The 22,611-nt window shown below is 41.3% G+C and overlaps 1 protein-coding gene across 5 annotated transcripts in view; it reads left to right on the top strand.

Annotated features, from left to right (window-relative positions):
* The window catches only part of NEK6 (NIMA related kinase 6), a 77,507-nt gene that overhangs the window by 723 nt on the left and 54,173 nt on the right, over window positions 1–22,611 (top strand). Inside the window, exon 1 of one of the 5 annotated variants that reach the window (XM_085300462.1) lies at window positions 82–145. The exons of 2 other annotated variants lie outside the window; for them this stretch is intronic. The gene's annotated coding sequence lies outside the window, so the exon portion shown is untranslated. Of the gene's footprint in view, window positions 1–81; window positions 146–4,998; window positions 5,021–17,174; window positions 17,196–22,611 lie in introns of those variants that run through there. 2 more of the 5 variants (XM_085300463.1, XM_085300464.1) reach the window with 2 other exon arrangements.

The following is a 22,611-nucleotide window of genomic DNA, read 5'->3' on the forward strand; positions in this document are numbered from 1 at the left end:
GGCGGCGCGGGGGGCCGGGCCGGGCCGGGCCGGGCCCGGGGCGCTCGCCCGGGGGCTCGCACGTGCCTGGGCGAAGGGCGCAACACGCTGCAGCGTCGTCCACCTTAGGGCGAGTGCGGATCTCGCTTGGTGTCTTTGCAGAGAGGTGGGGTTATGCAGCACTGTTTTAAGATTTAAGCAAAGTTGAAATGCTCTAAAACAGGACTATTTATATAGTTTTGTGTGGTTTGGTGTGTTATAGCTCTTCTTTCTTTCTTTCTTTTTTAACATTAAAAACAGTAGCGCAGCCAAACACGCGTGCCTTGGCTTAGGGGCTCCCAAACGAGCTCCTTCGGCGTGTCACACTAAGTGACACTGCCGCATGGAACAGGCCCGCTATGCCCTTTATATACGGTTTTTCCTCATCTCTTCTATGAGATTCCTTGTGCTTTTGGGGTTCTTGTGGTTCGTGAAGAGAACTTTACCATTCTTTGGGAGTCTCCAGACTGTAGTTTGAGAACTTTTCTTTAGATGTTTCTTATTTTTCATCTCTTTGTCTGCCAGCTCCTGATGTCCTCCTGAGCACTTTATGGGAGAGGAGCGTACGTATTCTTAGAGTGCTTTATTTTCTGTTATCTTTAAAAAAATAGAAAGTCTGAAATAAAACCAGTGCTTTAGGGATTACAGCATTGCTTTCTAGAGATACGTGTTGTTTGAGTTGAATTCCAAAATACTATTTTCTGCAACATGTTACTCACTTCTGAGTGTGATAGATACTTGTTGAGAATAATGGTGGACTTGTGAGCTCCATCTGTKTGTCTGTTCACACACACACACAGTATTTCTGCCAGTGATAATTGCCTGTGGCATTGTTGCAGTACAAGTAATTTGATGGGAAATACTGTAACAATTAGAAGTCCGGTGATGCAAGTTCCTGACACGTTACGAGTGTCTTGCTGTCATTTCTGTGTCTCCTTTAAAAATGAATTTTTGTGAATCATTGTAAGCAACTGTTTAACTTGCAGCATTTGTACTGTTTTCATATTTTGATACTTCTCTTGACATCAAGTCAAAACTCTTTCCGCTGTTACTTTTTCCTGTCGACATTCTCTGTGACAGTCATATTCTTTCAAGCAACAGCAAAAAAAAAAAAAAAAGAAAGAAAAAAAAAGAAAAAAGAAAAAGAAAAGAGAGAGGCGCTTGTCTTAGATGTGAATGTTGCTGCCCTGTCTCCAGTGGCTTTATGACTTGGATGCTTTAAAAGCTGGGGTTGGGAGGAGAGGAACTATTATTATATTGGAAGAGGAGCATCTTCTTTGGGAAGTGAGATTTTTTTTAGGCTGAATGTGACTGTTACCACCTCAAGAGGAACGTGTCTGAACAGAATCAATGTTTTCTGTGCATATAAAACACTTCTGTTTGTTTTGTTTCCCTCCTACCTCTGGAATTCTGTTTCTTGACGAGTGTGTGCTTTATGAGAGAGGAAGGRCACATAATTGGAATACGAGTTTTAATACATTTCTTCGAATTATTTAGTAAGCATTTTGTGAAGAAAAAGAAGTGAAGCTGAATAAGTCAGACTTTAAACTCGTGCTGGGAACCTGACATATTTTGTGGTACCTACCTTTTATGGCAAGTTTTTATGTTAATATATAAAACTTATACATATATTGAAGTTATTGAACCTGTATTGACTCTTTTCATTGCTCCTGGTAATGGAGGCTGTGCTGCAGAAAATAATGTTGAAACCCTGAGATTTACCTTGCAGCATGCTTTCTGACTTCATTCAGACCTCACTTTTGTCTGAGGATCCCTTTAATGGTTTTTAGAAAGCTTTTTGCATGCTGAAAGATCTACTATTAATTACTTACTCAGAATAAAGCGAGCGTTTTGATTTTGGCATGGATAGGAGCTGACATACGTGATCTTATACATTTCTGCTTTCTTAGCTGTAAAATGGGGATAASTTAACAAATTCACCTTGTACACATCTTCAGAACACTCTCTATGTAGGAGAYGGATTAGTGGATGTACTTTACATCTCTTCCTACTTTATGTATTGCCAATTACATTTAAGCTCAAAGCTATGGAAAACACATGCTTAACAAAAAAAATGGCAATACGAGCTAGACATTATGAATTGCAGTAGCCAGCAAGTGGGGCAGGCGATAAAAWTCAAATGTATTCATACTAAATCTAAAGTAAGAAAATGTCTATTGTAGCTGGAAGAGAGGGGGAAGTAACAGATGAAGATGCCAAGAAATTAATGATAGAAGTGGTCATCATTCTAACACCTGAGATTGACTTTTGCTTTTTTCTTAAGTGAAAGTCCAGTTAGGATACCCAGTGTTACAGAAAATGGGTTTAGTAGCTAGACTWGTGTTTTCTAACTTTTGTTCTTCTAATTCACTTTTCTTAGATGCTTTTCTTAYGGAAGAGAACATTCATGGCAAAAAAAAAGTGATAAAAATTGCCTTTATCTTTGGCTAATGAGAAAAATAAATAAATGGAACCTCATTTTAGAAGTTGTTTAGTATTCTTTAGTATTCTTATAATATTMTAATATGTAGTATTACTAAAATTCAACATTCATCTAGATGGAAAGCAGCCATGATGCTATTATGGTTTTGAGCACAGAATTAAGGGAATCATGAATATCCATTCTTGCTCTGAGAAGAACTCCTGCATWTGTCTTTGAAAATGACCTAACCAGTCTATTCTACCTTTTTTGTAGACTATGATGATTAATTCAGTATGCATCTGTCCAGATACTCTGCTGGGCTGTTTATAGGAAATTTTGCGGTATATGTCTTCATATCCAGGTTAAGAGCAAGAAGTCTATGACAAGCAGTGACCACTATTACATGATGCCATCCATCCTATTACAACAYGCTGAAGAAGAGGAGTAGCTAGATGCTGATAGGAGATAGGTGCTGGCTGTAAGAAACTGGTTTAAAATGCTGTTCTCAGTACATGAAGACATTTGATTTGAAAAATCTTGTTACTAATGGCTTGGAGCTTGTTTCTAGGCATTATGTTTCTGCTTGTGAAAACACTTTCAGCTGCTTTTGGCAGTGAGTAGCTTCATTATAATGTTTAGGATCCTAAAGGACAGAGTTCATGAAAAATGTTCCAATGTGTAATATGAATCGGACACAGTTAGACGTGTCCGTGAAACAAACTTATTTAGAGATAGTAGTGCTATATATACGCGCGCGCRCACACACGCACTTAGATTGGTGTATCTATATGTTTTTGAGGAGCAAGTCCAAGAGATTCTGTCCATTGCTGCCTAARCATGATAGGATATGTAAGGTTTGTCTGTTACATATCTGCTTGCCAGACTAAGAGTTCTCTAGGTTCAGTTAGCCATTTGTTTGATATCCTAATGTTTGGAGACAGGTACTTTGGGAATGATCTAGAAATCTGACATTACTCTGTTTAAATTGCCCTTTATTTCTGCTTCTCTGTGCACCAAAAACATCTTGAAATATTGAAAGCAAACAATAAGCATTCACGCTCTTGAAAAATAATTCGTTTGCATTGATACTATTCATCACCAAGGCCCCCAAAATAAGACTTTTGATGTGGAAATGGCAAGCCGCTCTGCTGTTGGTTAAAAGACAGRCATGGCGGTAGAGGAAAATAAGAATATTTTAAGTACATCTTTGCATTACTGAGTTGAACACTTGAAAAAGAAGTGGCTTTTCCCAGAATGAAATCATATGAAAGCTAAAGGTTATCTGAAATGGATAAAATTAAAACTTTGGTCTTTTAGAGACGAAGGCCTTCAAAATAGTTTCTTCTGTTATTAAGYCCCATTAGCTCTAATGTGTTTATATTACGCAGCCTTCTTTTGCAAAGTTTATAGTACAAGCACATGCAAGTACTGAGCAAGTTCCTCGTGCTTTTTATCAGTAGATCTTTAAGTGCCTTAAAAGATAAGAATAGTTTATCTGAAAACTGAGGATAACAGAGTTAGGAAGGTTTGATATGTCTCAACATCACGCAGAATGACTAGATGKCTGAGCTGATGTAACAGCTTGATGCTGCCAAAAGGGATGGTTTCTCTTACTTTCTCTGTTTGCCCTGTGCCTGGGCTGGCACTCATCTGCCTTCTAGGGAGCTGGTTCAGCAGAGTAAACTGACATAAAACTAAGGGGGGGGGGAAACGGTTTGGTTAAGCAAGGGAGTTGAACCAGTTTACCTTGTGCTGCTGAAAGGGCGATTGCTGTTTTCCCTAGCTACGCCTTTCCCCAGCTAGGAATTGCTCTACAAAGGGATCAAAGGACAGATGCAAAGGAGGGACGAGGAGGAGTCTGGGGGGAGTCGGGCTAGGTGCGGTCCACGGCCGCGCACAGCTCTCTGGGGAGGCTCAGCCCGAAGGGGCTCGGGCTTGCGCCAGCGTGCTGGGAAGAATCCGTGTTCCTGATTCAGTGGTCTGCCCGTATACATTGCTTGGTGCAGATGTTCGAGTGCATTTCTAGAATTCCTGTGACAGTTATCATACTGTCTCTAGACTAGAGAGCAAATTAAAAATGATGATGAAGTCCAGTAAGTTATATAGGTATATGATGCAGCATTTGCCTTTTAAAAATCACTATCTTTAAAGGCATCCAGACCACAGAAAGCGGTACAGACTGCTAGTGCCCCCCTTTTTTAATACTTTGGGCGCTTAACCTATATTCTGCTATATTGGATCCTGACTCTTGAGCAGTGAAACGGAGAGAGGATGCATGAAGGAATAGCAATACATTGGATATCAGCATGGATTTACTAACGTGAAGTGCAGCAGCCTCTGAAATAGGCTTCCCAAAGGAAGTGGTGGGATCCCCACTGGTGTTGAGTTTGGGGCCAGACAAAGCTGCGAAGGATGCTCTTCAGGGAGTCCTAGGCTGTTGGCTGAGGAGCACATTGGCTGTGGTGTAATAGGTCTCTTCCATTTCTAAATTCCATGATGCACTTTGGATTTTCATCTGAAGTTGAAAGGAGAAAAAAATACTATCTAGGAGATGGGAGAAAAACATGTTGAAAGAGAGAGGTAAGATTGGTCTCTCTTTATTTATTTATTTAATTTCAAGAACTTGCATGCAAAATCCAGTTTAAAGGCTTAGGTTTTTTTCAGCATATTGAGATTGCTGCAGTATGTCTAAATTATGTAGGAAATTAAGTCCTCCAAAACACGTATTTGAAACTTCCTTAAAGGATTTGTGTTTTGTTTTAAAGCCAGATTTGGAAGCTATCTTTCATCAGCTGGAAACGGGGGAACGGAGGGAGGTTCTTTGCGAGCAAAATGACTAGGTGGGCAGGTCTAGAACTTGTAAGCTTGGCTTTATTTAAAAGGAGAAAAACAGGGAGTTATTCTTAAAAGTGGTTCAAATGGAGCAGTCTGTGAAGCTATCAAATCTCTATATAGATAAGTAGATCTTTTCCTATCTGGGATTATTTTTATATGCATTTTAGATTGGATCAAAATTATTTCAATTTTTAAGCTCTGCTAAGTATTTAAACATCTAGACTTACAGTAAGTGTCATAGCTCTGCATATGTGAGAAGTCTCTTGAGTTGCATTCTAATACATTTTAGAATGTTTCAGAAACAAGCTATTCCTATTTTTAATTAAAAAAAATTGAAGTTCATTGTTGTTTAGCTTCCAGTGTTTAATCATATGATTTGATTTATCACATGGCATGATGCAATGAATGAGACATTTAATTTTTTAAATTGTACTGACACTGAAAATTGTGTGCAAAGTTTTACTTAAGCCTGGTGCTACTTTAAGTGTCTGCTATCATAGATTCCAGGCAACGAACAGCTGCCTGTTGCAGATGGGAGAGAAAAAAACTTCCCCTTAGCCTCATACTTCTGAAGAGGTTTCCGTACAAAACCAGTAATAATATAATACAACCTTCTAGTCAAATWTGAGTTTCCTGTTATATGTTTAAGTGAACTGACAATGGAGTATTTGAAATCAAATTGTATAAGTGAATGAGACTCTAGGAACTTTATAATCCAAAGCACTGTTGAAACCTCAGATTTTTATTTACAAGTCAGAATACGTTAGTTAAATCTCTACTTTTTAAAAGAAGAAATAAATTTAGAATTACAGGCTATAAATTCTCTCTCTTTTTTCTTTTCTTTTCTTTTTTTTTCCCCTCTCTTTTAAATCTTGCCTGTGTCAGGTTAGGACAGCATAATCCTCACCCAGAGTGCGGCTCGTGCTTCATTAGTGACGCTAATAATTTGCAGATACTTCATGAATTACTTCTTTGGACTCAACTGCATGTTGTCAGAATAAGGTGGCATTGTCTGTTCTGCTTTTGTATTACACAACAAGGTCAGATAACATGGAAGCTATCAAGGAAGCATGTACAAATCCACTTTTTTGAAAGAGTCAAAACACAATGAAGTTCCAAAAAGAGCAAATACGAAAGGCCTAAATTATTTTTCCTATAATTAATTTTTTTCTGGTAACATTTCAAGATGATAGAAGAATTGTACTGTTGTTTTGAAAATGGGTTTAATGCACAGAACTCCATGAACTGACTTTTAGATCAGAATCTGTACGAACTGGATATGCTGTTTCAAGGGTAAAACATAGTCAGTAGTTATGGTGTGCCTGAATGTGAGGCGTAACTTTGACGAAAATGCAGAAGATGGCAGGTTTATGTATATTTTTTAAATAAAGAAGCTTCTGTAGTTAAAGTTTTTTCCCTTATGGTTGTTTCCTCACTATTAGATTTTTCTGGACAGTGAACTGATACATWATAATCACTAGGCACTTAAAATTTCCGTATTTTTGCTTTGAGTAACTCTAGATTTTCAGTCCCAGACTCTAGCCATTCATCTGAGTAAGTTTATCGTGTGATGAATCAAAATACCTCCGTGCCCTTGGACAGGACCTGGTGCCGAACGTGCTGGGTTAGTGCACTGGCTTTTCAGGAAGGGAGTTGAGAATTTGCTGCCGTTTTATYGAGTTATTGGACCGGTTTTGGTCCTAATTCCAGACGGTTCTTCTCCTGCCTCGCCGTGGTTCGGGCGCGTGAGCCCGCTCGCACGCTCCGCTGGCGGCGTGGCGGGTGCTGGTGCTCCCGGCAAGGCTACTTGCGGAAGCTTGAACCACTGCGTCCAAGTGGGGAGCTGGGRAAGGGCGGTAAACCGGAGCGTGGCCGTGTCGGAGAAAGGCAGCAACTAACCTTTGCGGGGGTGCAGAACCCCGGGAGAGGGGACTGCCGGCGTTGGGCCCTGCTGAGCCGTTCCCCAAAGCGAGGGCTGCTGGCCGCCCCGCCGGTGCTCCCGAGTGGCGCGCGGGCATGGCTGGGAGAGAGCCGAGGGAGCTGGCGTGGCGCGGCGCCGGGTCGCCTGGCGGGTGCCGCGGGCGTTCTGCGGAGGCCGCCCGCTTTGCTGCGCCGCGTGGGAGCGCGGCGCCCTGCCCTCGCCTGGCGCGGTGCCGCCGCAGCGGTCGGGAGCGGAGCGGAGCGGAGGAGCCGCGCGAAGCTGCCTGAGCAGGGGCTGTGCGCGCCCGCCGGAGGGCTTGCGAGCCTCTCGTTCTGCAGAGCTCGGTGACAGTTACTGCTCTCCGGTTACTTTTGTCGTTCGGTCTGGGAGCTTTGAGAAGCCCACTTGTTCTGAGGCGGAAATACYGCCCGCCCGCTGAAGACTCCCGGTGTACATGAAACGGAACTTTAAATCCACGCTGACAGGAAGAATTGGTGCTGGACGGTTCAGATTGCCCTCTTTGAGGGCTGGAGCGGGTGCGAACGTGTGAAGGGACGAGCACCGGTAGCGGAGCCGAGTGGCCTCATCCGTGTTGCTGCTTCTCGGTGCCTGCGTCTGAATCAGCAGCTAGCTCCCGGCTCACGCGGCACCGGATGATGCAAGTTGCAGTTTTTCTTCTTTCTTTAGATCCAATTGTCTTCCCTACTGGGCAGTAACTTTTTTTTTGACCTAGTGAATTTTAAGCCATTGAATTGGAGATCAGAATCACTGTAGATGGTACAACTTGTGACATGATTGGGGAACGTTGACCTAYGGGACGGATTGCAACTTCGCAGTAAATTTAACATGATTCCTTTGGGGAATTTAAATTGTCACCTCGGTCCTGTTCTTACCCTCTTGTACACTGGTCTTTGCCACCCTGAAAAGGAGCGCTTTTTGTCCTTGTGGCACCCTTTTGCGTTTCTTGCATGAGAAACGTTGTGAATGTCAAGACTGCTTGGAGAGTTCCTGCTGGGTGCTGGTTCGCAGGGCACGTGCATGTCAGTATAGTGAGGAGGCAAGAAGAAAAGTTGTAGTTACTTGACGTTTCTTTCCCCCAAACAATAGAGACTTTGGCTAGAACAGACATTATCAAACCTGTGGAACGCTCGCGTTCCCGTCCTCTGTCATTCGGGGAGTTCTGCTTGCGCTCCTGTGCTGCCGGTGTTTCAATAATCCTTCCATCAGTGAGCTACGCAGAACTTAGAAATGGGAAAAACCAAAAAAATGTTAAACTAGAGGGGAAAAACAGCCCTGAAAAGTGTTTTGCTTTGTTTTAAATATATGAATGTACTCCAAAGCAGCAAATAAATCACAAGTGCATGCGTCTGCCTGTTACCCTTTAATCAGYGTGGAAATCTAAATGGTGACTTTCAGCTGTCACTATATTAAGAACCAGTGCCGCCTTTTGTGGCGGTCTGTGTATACTAAAGTCAGTATTATGTAGTAAATATTCTCGCTGTGTTTTCATAATCATTCTACTTAGAGTAAGTGCTTCTTGGGTGGGTATTACAAATCTGTTAATCTTTATGGTATTTATAGGGTAATTTTTAACTCTCTTGAGCGCCTTACTTCCTTACGGGTCAGTTACTCAATTTATAACACTATGTCAGTTGTAAGAACTTTACTATCCAAGGGTAAACAGTGTTGGGTACAGTTCTTTACCTGTGTTTGCTCTTAGTTTTTGATATATTAAGGTATGCCGTAACTTACTCTGTGAATTATTTATTGGAATTTCTTTTTGTCTACCTGGTTATTTCTTTAAAGTGACAGTGATGACTTATTTTTAAGTATTTTGTGTGCAAACTAATGAAAGGAGAGGGGAAAACTTGCAGTAATTCTCTCTAAAGAAAAGACTGTTAATCATGTTGCAGCTACTTAAGTCAAAATTGCTGCAAATAATGTATAACATTTTTGGTTGTCTATTGATATAACTGATTACTAARCCTTAAAGCAAAAAGCAATCTTTAAACAACAGAAAACATTATTCCTGGTGCAGGATAAATTTGCAGTGCTTCTGGATCATATTTCACTACAACAAGCTTAGGATCCTCTGTCAAACTGTTGTTATATTTGTGAGCACACAGCTACCTAGGGGAGGGTTGGGATTCCAGGATCCTTTAGTGGAGAGGGATGGCTGACTTGATTTTGTTACAGTTTTACTCTGATTGTCAGTTTTAACTTAAAGCAAAAATTTGTTCCAGCTCTGTAAGGTTTCAKTAGGTCTATAAAAAGAGAGAATTAGGTCATCGCCCTGCACTGGAATTCTTTCTTCTTGAAGTGGCCCTTCCCTCGCTCCTTTTACTACCATCAGTGTTACTGCAGCAGCGTGATCTGATGGGTTGTTGGTTCCTGCAAGCCCAGGTGGTGGGTACGTTTCTGATTGTACTAGAGCTCATGCTGTCACTAGCTCTTCAAGTAGTAGTATGGTAGGAAGTTTTCTGGAAAGTGCAGGATAGGTGAGGCCAGACAGGCTGCATATTCTAGTATTGAATTCTCTTTCTTTCATTCTCTGTGAATTTTGAAATGCAATCTACTGGGTTTTCTTCTTTTATGCTTTTCTGTTGTATATTTGTAAGATGAAGCTTCTGCTACAAAAGCAGGTTTCAGCGTCTGTGATGACTCTTTGAGGATCTAATAAGTCCCCCAAGGAGCTAGTGTTCTAGTTACACTTTTCTTTCTTCCCAAAGGTAAACCATGATTCATTGTCATGGACAAGCAGCCTTGTAACCCTTCTGGTATTGCATACGGTACTCCTGCCTCTTAATACTGTGCTTATTGTTTTCAAAGATTTAGCCAGTTTTCTTAGATTGCTTTGTGTGCTGTTGGCTTACAATTTTCTTCTTTCTTCATAAAAAACCCTCAGTATTCTGTTTGCTTATGAATTAGAAAAATGTCAGAGGGGTAATGAAAGAAATGAGGACTTTATTTGCAGGGTAGATAGATCAATTATTCACTGCTTCAGCATCATTCATCCCATCAGTAACAAGGCCAACAACAAAAATACTTCCGCGTGTCTTAGAGCAGCCTGTCTTTTCCCTACCTTCCCTATCATCTTATTTGCAGCTAGATAAACCTTTTGAAGCCTTTGGAGTTTCGCTGGGTTCTGCGTTTTCTTAAAACAGGAACAGCCTTGTATGGGGACTTGGAGGACTGATGGCAGATCAGCAGTCTGGGGGATGGGAGCCTTCCACCCCGCATAGCGTGGCCGCAGCACAAAGTCTCGGAGGTTCCTTCCTGCCATTTGTCAGCTTTATTTTAGGGTTTCTGGGATTGGCACGAGAACCTGTTAGTGTCTTTCCTGTGACTTGTGAGAAGCTGGTCAGCTAGGAGAGCTTAAGTGAAAGGGAAATCTGGGCTAGCAGGGGGTGTGACAGCTTTGGTGTTTTGTGTGTGTGTTTAAACAACCTCTTTGCATGTGTTTACATGTAGTACTCTAAAGGAAGTAAAGTTTGAAATGAATCACTAATTATCTAATCTTATCAAACTTGGGCAAAATAATACATTATCTATTTTGTTGTTCAGCTGAAACTGGGACAGCTGAATGCTAGCTTGCTTGTTTTGTCTGCAGCATAAATGRTACTAATGAGTTTGTGAAAAGCAGCTAGAGGATGTGGAGAATGTATTTTCTCTTAGGAGAATGTCTAATATGTTATACAGGACAATATTTAAATTTATATCTGCTGTWAAATCACCGTTAGGGCAGTAACCAGGACAGCTTTGGTTCCCACAGTCACGATGTGGTATCGATTCCATTCCCAACTTGGTTGTCCATGGTTTTGTTTCCTTCGTGCTGTTGCAGCAGTATGAAAACACTGGTGGTTGCAGGTATGTTGCTGTATGTTTTGCGGAGAGCATGTCGCACGCATTCTGCCATGGGCTAACTATCAGGTTACCGGTAGGCTTTTGCCCTGATTTTCAATGTAATTTCTTCAGGGAGCGAATCATCATCATCATCATCATCATGCAGTGTGTAACACACTGGACCCAGGGTAGCTAGGAGCTGTAACGAAGCAACCCTGCTTGTCGCCTCCCATGTTCTAAAGGTTGGATTTGACCTGTAGAACTGAGTGTAGTAGTTCTGCTTCTGCTTTCTCTCTGCAGTGAGTTAACATTTCTGGGACTTTGGATTCTCTCTTAACTTTGATTTGATCTGGAATAGTCTGAGCTATTTAAAAATTCCCTCCCAAGATTTCCCAAATTCTTTCCCTTCTTGAAGTGTATGTTCCCTCTCTTTAAATAAGTACTGTTCTGGCCACAAGCGTGTTTAACTTCATTGCTTTATAAAATTGTCTTGCAAGTCCTGTATTGCAGGGCTGAGAAATAGCTTGTTTGTGAGGCTGTACTGAATAGATGCTCAAAAAGTTGGCAGGTCAGCTTACTATCAAGTGAATCAGAAAATCCTATTAACATTAGGAGCAGTAAGAACAAAGACAAGTTTTTCTTTGCTGCTGTATATATAGTCTAGTAGGGATTTAGAGCTTGAATTCCATGCTGAAATTTTGACCTACATGAAAATACCAAAGAGAAATTTATTTTTGGAAAACCGCTTTTGTAATATACTGACTCCTGGATTTGCTGCAAAACAAAATTGTAGTTTAAAGGTAAAACAAGGTCATCGAGTCTGTGATTTGGTGATATGTAGCTGTTAAGTACTAGCCATGAGCAGCAGCACTGCACTGCAGATGATCATGCATCTCGCACATGCATAGGCTTTAATATTGTACTTGTGAAATAGCTTTGCAGTCTCTGCTGTGTCTCTTCAGAAACCCGGTGAAGCAAGTCTCCTGGGYGAATGGGACTGCCATTCCAAAAGCCACCGCCTTGTTAAGGTCCTCTACCTAACCTTGCCTACATCCTCCAAGGAAAAGTTGCTTAGTCTCCATTCCACGTTTGAATCCAAAATACTGGGGAGCATGTACATAACTAAAGTATATTTGTTGAAAGTAGGAAGTTTCCAAAGAATTTATACTGGGTGTTCTATGGATGCAACAAATGTAGAAGAGTAGCTGATACATGAGGAAAGTGGGTTGGAGAAGAGCAGAGGACAATGTGATGTTGTACCAGAGCASTGGTTTGCTAGAGTGCAGACTTCTTGTAGGATAAGAGTTTGATTATAAATTGCATATGGTGAGGGCTTGCAACAAATTTATGGGATGGAATTGGCATAAGGTTTGATGCTAGTTCTTCAGGACTTTAGCAAATTTGAAATTCATTGAGTGTTTTTTTTTTTTTTTTTTTTTTTTTTTTTTTTTTTTTTTTTTTTTGCTTGCTGTTGCTTGATAATAAAGGTAAGGTTGATGTTCGAATATGTATGTATGAACATAAAATTTCTTTAAACTTACAACTTTATATATAAAATCTTAGGCTAAGCAGTGTTAATTTGTATAGAAAATGTAATACAAGGATTGGATGTATAGCAAGGAGTATCTGAAAGTATTACCAAGTAATGCAGTTAGGAAAGAGTGTCAACAGATGAGATGTTTAATTCTGTAAAGTGTATCACCTTATATAGGGGAATATGTGTGCTCTGGAAAATGAAGAAGGAAAGGTTTGGGTGGCACATCTGGGTTTTCATGGTTTTGGATGACAGGCTGCTTTTTGGAGTGAAAAGGTCCTCCTGTCTGTCCCCTGAGGAGGGGAATCATTACAAAGCTTGTAATGGGAATTTTGAATAAACAGGCAGAACTTTTACCAACTGGTAGATGTTGCATATTCATTAATAAACATTTTCTGCTTGCTCTGATACCTTATTTTTCTTCTGTATATTCCTCCTTTCCACACATTTACTTTTTAAAAAACAAGTTGTTATACAGCTGTTGGCTGTAGTGTGGGAACTCTGTCAACTTGCGGGAACTCGTTCTATCAAAACAGCTTTACTGTTTTTTTAGAAACCTTGCCCACACACTTCTTCTGCTTTCCAAACATCTCTAAATCCCTGCAGGATCCTGCTGACATCACTGCGGTGATCCACGTATTTATTTGGTGATACTGTCTCGTGGTTAGAGCAAAGCAGGGAATCAGGGCAGACATGTTTCATTCCCATGTTTGACTCCGTCTGGGGCTGTGGTCAGCTTGTTTTTAGTTCYGGTGTTCACTCACTGCTTGTAACATCTGTGGAGTAATATCAGCCACCCAGCAATGGGAGAAAATACTGTCATCTGTAAATCTCTTTGTGAGCCTGCAGTGCGCCCTGTTGTAAATGTAAAGGTTTGTGCTTATTAAGTGGGCTCATTAGGGGGACGTTTCAGCACAGCTTGCTTTGAACCAGACGGGACTTCTGCTGCTGCATAGTAGCCTAAAAAGAGTTCCTGTTTCACCCTTTCATGCAGCAAAATATTTTTGGCTTTATTGTTCAATCTCTGCTGTCAGTTCCTGAACTCAGTTAGTTTCTAAATATCTATTGGTCATTAACTAATCAATTAGCTGATGAAGAGTCAATAATTATTACAATGTCTTCTTCCATATATAACTAAAAGTCAGTAATTTTGTATTTATTTATGTTCTTTCATACTAGCCAAGCTGATGGGTCCATAGTACCTGATTTGTTACTATGGACCTGATTTGTTACCTCCAGCATTGTGGCAAACATTTTTTTTTCTGTAAGGCTTTTATAAATATTTCTTTCACTAGAAATTCCTGCAACAAAATATCTTGGTCCATTAGGGATCTCTAATCTCAAAAGCAAATAGAAAATCAAACCCTTCCTTGGATACTTAATACTTCAGTTTAAGTTATTTCCAAATAATTTGCTATTTATTTATATTTTTCTACTAGTTCTGTAAGCTGTTTTAGTCGGTTTTAAGTTAGCTTAATTTGTTCCTTTGCTGTCACTGCTCTTTAATTTTTGTTCTTCTCCTTTTGCATTTGCATTTGCCAAGCTTCTTGCTGTTTCACTGGCTGGGGGTAGCTGTGCACATATTTTGTTGGATTTGTAAATTTTTCATGCTTTGGGGAAATAGATTACATTATCAGTAAGTATATATAGTACAAAATTACTTCTGTTGATGARTAGTAGTGTTTTATTCACATGTATTAACAAGCTTTCATCATAATCTGCATTGTTGCTAGTAAACCATATTGTAGTTTATTTTGATATACTGTAAATATTTATGATTTTTCATTTATGCAAGTACCTGACAGTAAGGAATTGCCTGTGAATGCAGATGAACTAGTCCCTGGCAGATGTTTAGAGGTATGTTCTCCTAGAAAAACTGATCATTGAGGATGGTTGGAAAATTACATTTTACTTGACTGTGGATTACCGCATACCAGATCGCATTCTGTGCCTCAGATGGACTTTCCTTTTTCTTTCTTTTAATTACGTTAGCAGTTTATCCCAAATACGTCTCATCTTGGCTTATGCCCACGGATATCTTGTGGTAGATGGAACCAGTGCTGTGTTTTAAAAACATAATATAAAGGGATTTTCAAAAGTCTGTTAATTCTTGGTTCCATGCACTCTGACACTGGCCTTTATCTTAAAGGCCATTTAATAACTGCGAAATAACTGAAAGATTGAGCTCAATTTTAGGGGAAGAAAAGACCAAGGCAGGGCAAGTTATCTCCACTCTGCCAATGTCTCTGTGGTGAGGAAGTTCTCAGGCCCTGATCSTATACTGCTGTAGGTAGCCGTGTCCGGAAGTCGCCTTGGGGTAGGTACGTAGCAGAGATTCCTTGGACGAGAAACTGGAAGTGAAACTGTGGGGCTGTCCTCTTGGTAAGCAAAGCCCAGCTTTCCTAGCTCTCCTACGCGTGAATTTCTGTGCTAACAGACATAACATGGGATTAATCCAAGATCCATGCAGCGACTTGGCAGCCGGAGGAGGTCGGGAAGGAAACGCAGGGTGGGCAGGACAGGAGATTTTTGTTTGTATGAGTAAGCTTATGGGTTTAGTAATCTGCTGATACTACTCTGTCTGCGCTTCAGCACTGGAGTTTATTAGAATAAAAGATTGTTACATATGGGGCAGAATATAATGGCGAATGTGACCTGCCTGTCCTAGAGGACTTGTATGTTTAGTTCCAGTTTACTTTGAAGGTTGGTTCCCAGTTGCTCCTCAGAACATTCTGTGCAGGCCTCTCTGTAGGAATAAAATTGCACCCAATTTAAATAGACAGTCTTGTGAATCCTGCAAGAATTTGGGCATTTAGCCCAGGAAAGGGAGAGTTCTCTGCAAGAACTTCATTAACCCTGTCTGTCATCAAAATAAGTAATAAAAGTAGCTATGCAGACTCTACAAAGAGCAGAWTTTTTCTTTGTTTCGCCCCATAGTCCTGATCTGCAAGGCATCTGTAAATTCCTTATGCTAATTCCTTATCCATASCCATACGGGAAAGGAGGTGGAGCAGCTTTGTTACAGTGGCGTGCAGCTGTGCATAGGAAGTCATGGGCGACATTAGCTTTTAAAAACCAGTGCTGTTAGATCCAGATGCTGGGAAAACTGATTATCAAATTTTTTTTATCATTGATGAGATATTTTATAGTAATATAAGATAGTGCAGTCCTTAGCATTTTTTGAGGAGGAAAAAAAATATAAACATGTTTGTAACATAACTGTTTTAGTAAGTACAAAAATGTTGATTCTTCTTAGAGAAGCATTTCTGCTTCCGTTTGGCTATTACTTGCAAGACCCAGCTGCTGTGAAAGCTGTTCCTGCCATGTTAGCATCTGGCTGCTTGGGAAGTTCTGCACAGGGTTTTATGAGGTGGCTTTGAAGTTGCCTTTGGATTTGAATCATGTGATTCTTTAGATTGGCTAGGTTACATAATTCTTAGCATCATTTCCTCTTACTCTTGATTATGAAAAATGTAAATAGTTCAAGCTGTTGTTCTGACATTTTTGAAGTTGAGTGAGCATATATATTCTCCTCCTTCCCTTTTCCCTTCATTTGAGACAGAAGTGTTGGCTGTTAATCCTTTCAAACATTCATATTAATAGATCCAGAGAATAACTGCGTGAACAGAGTGGTTACAGCAGGTTTCCTGGATTTTATGTCCATCTAATATGGACTTTCTCTCTTATTTTGGCATACCCGAGGTTACCTTAGACATTTGAGAGATTACAGCAATATTTCAGAAGTATTTTTGTGAGGTTGATATTAGTCAAGTGTTTGGAAGAGTGTTAATTAAAAGATGTTTATCATTCCCAACTGTCAGTGTTTCTAATCATGTATGTATGTTTTTGCACAAAAAAATTATTGAGAATTCATTTTATTAAGTGTTATGATAAGGTATTCAGGCTTAACAGTTAAAACATCCAAAWTTGGGATTGGAGAAGCAGACTTGCTTAGAAGTTTTTGAGCTCTGGATGTTACTTCTGTTTTATCTGCGGAACCCAAAGCTTGATGGTGCAAGATGATCTGTTTGCTCCTGCTCTTGTTTGAGGCTGCTCTTTGCAAGAGGTGTCTCTTGAAATGAGCTGGGAAGGTTGTTTGGGGTCTTACTTGTGCGTGGTAGAAACTTGTTATTTTAGGGATTGGCCAAGATCAGGTGTTCTTRTCGTAGCTGGGGAACCATTAGTGCTTCCTACTATTTGATTTTGGCTCTTCTTTTTTACAAGAGCTCTCAAGTTGTTAGTTGAGAGTGGAAACTGTTTTTATTTCACATATGTAGACTAGCAGTTTGCTGGCAGTTCAGGAAGTTTGCTTGCTCCGTGCGGTTAGTCGACTGCCGCTTGCTGCAGGAGGAGGATGATGCAGCCGGTGGGATAATGAAGTCGAGGGCTGGTGCAGRCGGTGCACGTTCCGTAGCTCCGTGTGATGCTGCTTGTTTCAGTTACGGTTTAACAATATGAAAATGTCTGCAGTTTGTGTTACAGTGTATGCTATGAATTTATTTTCTGCCTGTATTTAATCTTTTCTTTCAGCAGAAATGAATGAATTTTGAGAAGGATAACAGAAATATTCTTATGTAATTTGACTCCAGGCTTGAAAGCTTGATTGTATTACAAATTAAAAGGTAAGCAAGCTGTGGCATGCTTAGYAATCAATATGGCAAAATTCCAGGTAGATTAAATATATGGAAATTTTTTTGGTTTTGTTTTGTTTCTTTTTTAACRTGTGTTTATCTTTAAGTCCAGTAGTTGCCTGAGAGGTCTCCCTCTGATGTTGCAAAGAATGTAAAAATGAATATAACGAACACCTTTATAAGGCTCAAAATTGCACCTAGAAAAACATCATCATGATATGTTGGCATCTTACTTTATCTGAAACATACATAAGTGAAAACTAGTTGGGGAAAAATTGCAAGCTGCTGTTGCAGTATGATATTTACAGTATAATCTTTCTTCAGAGGAGCTGTTGTCACTTTAAATGTAGCTGACAGCTATCAGTACTCAATTTTAGATGTGAATATGTATCTGATATTTATCTAAGTCTTACCCAAACTTTGTACATAAATATTTTTGTGGTGTTCCAGTAGGAAATTCAGTGCAGTGAAATAAGAGATAGGAATCGTCCGGTTAGGCTGGTAAAAAGGAACATTTATCTCATTGTCACATTGATTACTTAGTCATAACTATAAATCACCAAGTACTCTTGGCCCCGGTCCTAGGACTCTTTAATAGCAGCCACGTGAAACCATCCGGTAATGAATGGCTTGAGCTACATAGTATTTAAAGCATTTTCAGGAGACTTAAAAGCAATTTATCTTTTGATTTGGGACCAAGTTCTAGGAAACCGATTTTACAACATAAAAAGTATGAACTTAACTCAGATTAAATACTTCCTCCAAACCCTTGTCACACACTACAAAGAGAGTAGATAGCTTACAAGAAAGAGTGTTTGGTGGGGCTACAAGTAACAATAAAAARGGGGAAAAATAATAATTGTTTAAGAGCTGTTGGTGTGTTTGTAGCCATATGGRACAACCTATAGACCTCTTTCCTCTAGAAAACAGGATGGGAACAGTGAGGGACTTCGGAACCCAAAGTAAGGTCGTGACTGCCTTACTGGGTGGTAGTGAGAGCCAATGAAAGTAATCAGTGTGTGTGACATTTTATCAAATTTATTTTATAAACTAAAGTAAAATCTGAGACATAGTGATACAGTGAGAAGGGGAGAATACTGTGGCAGAYCTTGCTCTTTTAAAGTTGTTTGAACGTGAGAGGTGTTGCCCCAGAAGTAGAACACAGAATATTTGAAAAGATAATCTGTTTTGCTAAAAACGCAAATATGGACCTGAACTGGCTGCAGGGAGTGGTTTTGGAAAGAATTGGAAGTTTGACACGGATATTTAATTGTTGGCAGGAAGCTTYTGGATTTTATTGACATCTCAAGTGAGATTGTTCTGAATAGTTTCAAATTTGTTGACTTAATGTCATTTTGCTTCTAGGTATGGAACAGCGAATTACAATGGCTGTCACAGCATTTGTTTAATGAACATCAGTTGTTGACATAACAGTAAGAAAAAGCTTTAGGGGTTTTCAGCCATTTCACTCAGACATTCTCAGTTAATGGATTTGGGTGTCTTCAGGAGGCCTRCGCTCTGTTCCTCGCTGTTGAAACTCTAGTAGAGTCTGCACAAAGTCTTAACACAACCCCATCTGCACCTGCTCTCAGGATAAATTATCCCTACACTCAAAAATGGAACGTGTGACTAAAATACTAAAAGATTTCAGTTCTGTTTTTTTTTCTGGTCAGTGGTCTATAGGCTTTTTTGTTGCTTATATCGTATTTTTTAGAAGACTAACAATTTCAGGTTCAGTTTTTGCTGAGGGCTGTGACTTGGCTCCTGCATTTTGGTTGGGAAGTAAGTGCTTGTAAAATTACAGATGTATAAATATATTTTTGTATTTTCATATTATGAGGTCATTTCTGTAATCTGGTGTGTGTTTAACTTCTATTAATATGAGTTACTTAAGGCTGGATGAGGATAAGTTTCTGAAAGACTTCAAAAATACCAATTTATGAGCTGAAATTTAAGGAAAGCTTGAGTTAAAAACGTAATGGAGAGTCCTTAGTGCTTAAAACTATTGATAAAGAAAATTATACGTTGATACACAATTATTGTCTGTAGCCAAGGATGCAGCCTGTTTTGCAGGGTGCTTCCCCCCGGGCCAGCTCCTCTTCCCGAGGGCCGCCGGCCGCCCGGCGGGCTGCGGGTCAGCGCGCCAGCCCTGCCTTTGCCTCGCTGGCAGCTGCGAGCAGGCTGTTAACGGCCTCTGAGCTGCGCTCTTGTTTCCCGCAGCCCAAAAAGAGTTCGTTTCACCAGCAAAATATTTTTGGCTTTGCTGTCCAGTCTCTCAGTTCCTGAACTYGGTCAATTCCCCCCTGCTTGAAGCTTCGCTGAAGGGAAAGCGGATTTCTGCCGGTTTTCCTATGTCTTCTAGTGATTATGTCACTGAGGACAAGTAAAATTAAATGAGATAATATATTAGCTCTTTGGTCATGGATGGTATTAGTAACACTAACAAAGTTGTGTAATAAGGAAATCTTAACATACTATTTTTGAGAGTCTGTTCATGCTTCCATGTATTCTGTGTTTCCCTGGCATTTGCGGGTGTACAAAATTCATGCTATGTTACATTTTCAGATAAATAGGGTTGGTTTCTTTGTAATGTTAAGCCGAAGATTGTGAAACTGTTGACTGATGGTGTATCTGCACTTCACATTTGAAAATTTTTGCTCATATTGCCAGCTGTTAGTAAGAAAAAGCGTATAGTCCTCTGTCCACAGGGCTTATGTTCTTTCTGATCAGCCTTACCATCGTATATTCCAGCCAGCTGTACCATTTGCSGGCAAGTCTGACCTTACTCTTTTTGAGCCATTTTAAAAGTAAATTGTAGTATTTAACCAGCTCCTGCAGCCTTCTCTCCTGTCTCCTGCACTTCAGTGGCRTTCCGTATGTTTTTTTCCTTTAACTTCAGTGTTGGCAGGTGTGTATTTCACATTAACATGAGGGKTTTTTTTGGATGTTAAACTGCTATTTGCTTATGGTAATTTCCAGTCATCATAAGGTGACTGTTGAGAGAGATGAGCAGAGAGGGAAAAAATTGTCAAGCATTTACAGTAAATACTCTGCTTTTGGAAACACTGTCAGAAGTTTAATTGTTAGGTTCAAGTAAGTTTGTCATGTGCTAGACAGAATCAGTCTGCTGTAATGAACTGGTTATGCACTCCCAGCAGCAAAAAGGGAGAGTGAGAAAGCAAGGGATGCTCAGGATTTCCTGTCACCTTGTACTGCAGAAGGAATGGGGTAGGCTTTTTAACCTAGCCTGTAATTAGGTTTTGCATGGAAGCATATATTACTGTGCCTGCTTTGCCAAAGCTCTTCAGTATGATGGATGAGATTTAAAGGTTGATCTGACTAAATTGCAATGAGAATACTAACGACAAAGATATTTCTGTTGTGAAATATTCCTACCAGACATCATAGCTGTGACATAAATGCTGTAAGATAATGGACAATAAAAGTCACTCGAAAATAATACTCTCCTAGGATTGGACTGCCTTCCCCACAACACGTACCCTGAACTAGAGCAATAATGTAATCATAAGCCAAGATCATCATTTAAATATATAGGTAATCTCATATAGTATCCTGACAGATTTATTTTATGAGAAAGCAAGAGAGAGAATATTATTGGGCAGCAGAGAGGAAGAAAGTGTTACTGTCGTGGTTGTGGTTATTTTGTAAAATAGTTTGCATTGCTGTGTGKTTTTGGGGAGTCTGCAGTAAATAACATGCTTATCACTCATGAGAGACTGGAGAACCTTGACTCCTGCCTGCAAAGTATCTGCTTTGGTATCAACAGCTGACCTAGGAACCTGCTTGTTTTATGTGCTGTGGCAGTTTTTATTGTCAGTTAATCTCAATTCTTTGTACGTATTACAGAGGTGGAAATTTGGGCGGAGGTTTAAGTAATATACCTGACTGTGTTTAAACAACCTGTGGATTTCTGGAACTATATGAGATTTCTGTTCTCTTGTTTTCTTTTACACCAGCTACTCTTGCCCAAATAGAGCTGCTCATCTCCCACTTCATGGGGATATGGAAGGGGGAGGATATGAGAAGGAGATAGTAGTTGAGAAAAAAAGCATATATAAGCAATTGCATGTTTTTAACAGTGTGCGCGCTGTTATATCACATTGTATTTGAAGGCATTAGAGGAGCTCGCAAGTGCAAAAAGCCGTTTAACRTTTCCAGAAAGGGCACAGCTGCCCTCATTTTGCAGCGAGGAATGCTGAGACTCYCAAGTCATCTAGCTTTTAGGGTAGGAAGTTGGGGAGAAGTCGTGGTAGGAAGTAGAARAATCCTGCAGTTCATTCTGCAAAGTAATTTTTGTGGCAGTTCTAGCTATAGCTTCTGTGGTTCATTCAGTCTCTCCAAAAGCATCCCCTGCTAAGGCTCTGCAGTGTTGCAGCAAGAGCCGGAGGAGGACAGGGCCTGCAGGAGGGCCGGGCGCCCTCGGGAGCGCGGCCCGTGGCCGWGCCTCGTGCCGCTGGGACCAGCTGAACAGCTGCTCGAGTCTCCGAGTCTCCTGGCTCCAGGCCGTGCTGGGGGCGGCTGCCGAGCGGGCCACGGGCGCGTGGACACAGCTGGCCGTGCCTTGCCGTGGGGTAGAGCGTTGTTGGCGCAGAAAATGGATGTAACGCTGAGTGCTCACGCTGCTCCTTTGCTGTCCGCTTTTGAGGCGTGCAGGCCTGCCACGCTGATTACCCGTCTGGGAGCAAATCATGTGGGCTGCAGTTGGGCTTGAGGCGCCCGGGGGCACGTGGTGCCGCCCGCTTAGGCTGGTCCCAGCTGTCTGCCGGGCTGCGTTGGAGGGGAGCTGCCGCCTGGGCAGTTGGGGTGTGAGACTCGGTGCCGAGATGCTGACGAGTGTGTTGCCGCTCCGGACGGCGGGCTTCGCCGCGCAGCGCCCTGGGCGCTCGTGCTCGCRGCGAGCCCCGTCGGACGCCGCTCGGGTGCCTGGCGTTGGCGGGGGCGGCCCTGCTTTGCTCTCGACCGCTTTCAGCGCGGGAGCGGAGGGGCGGGGGCCGCGAGCGGAGGCGTCCCTGCGGAGCGATGGCGGGGCCGGAGCCGCCGGGGGCCGCGCGGGCCGGCCGGGCCGCCGCCGGGCCTGCCTTCGCTCCCGGCTCCGTAAGAGCTCCCGGTTTCCGGTGAAAAGCACCGCCCGAGGCGTGACGATAGCGGTGCTGCGGGAGGCTGCCAGGGGGACTGTGGTGCCAGTCGCTTGTGTTACTGCCGGCGCAGKGTGTTTTCCTTCTGGGGTGAGCGTTTTGACATTTGTTTCCCCTTTTTGCATCGTTTCACCCCGGAAATGGGGGGCACGTGGTAGTAGGCAGRTCTACATAAAGCTATGGTGTGAGAGAATGAATTGCTCATCTCATTCAGGGTTTATGTGGTCGTATTCCCTACTATTAAATTTATT

Source organism: Rhea americana, unplaced genomic scaffold (genome assembly GCF_003343005.1).
Source record: "Rhea americana isolate MKP2758 unplaced genomic scaffold, rheAme1 scaffold_164, whole genome shotgun sequence".
Lineage (NCBI taxonomy): Eukaryota > Metazoa > Chordata > Aves > Rheiformes > Rheidae > Rhea > Rhea americana.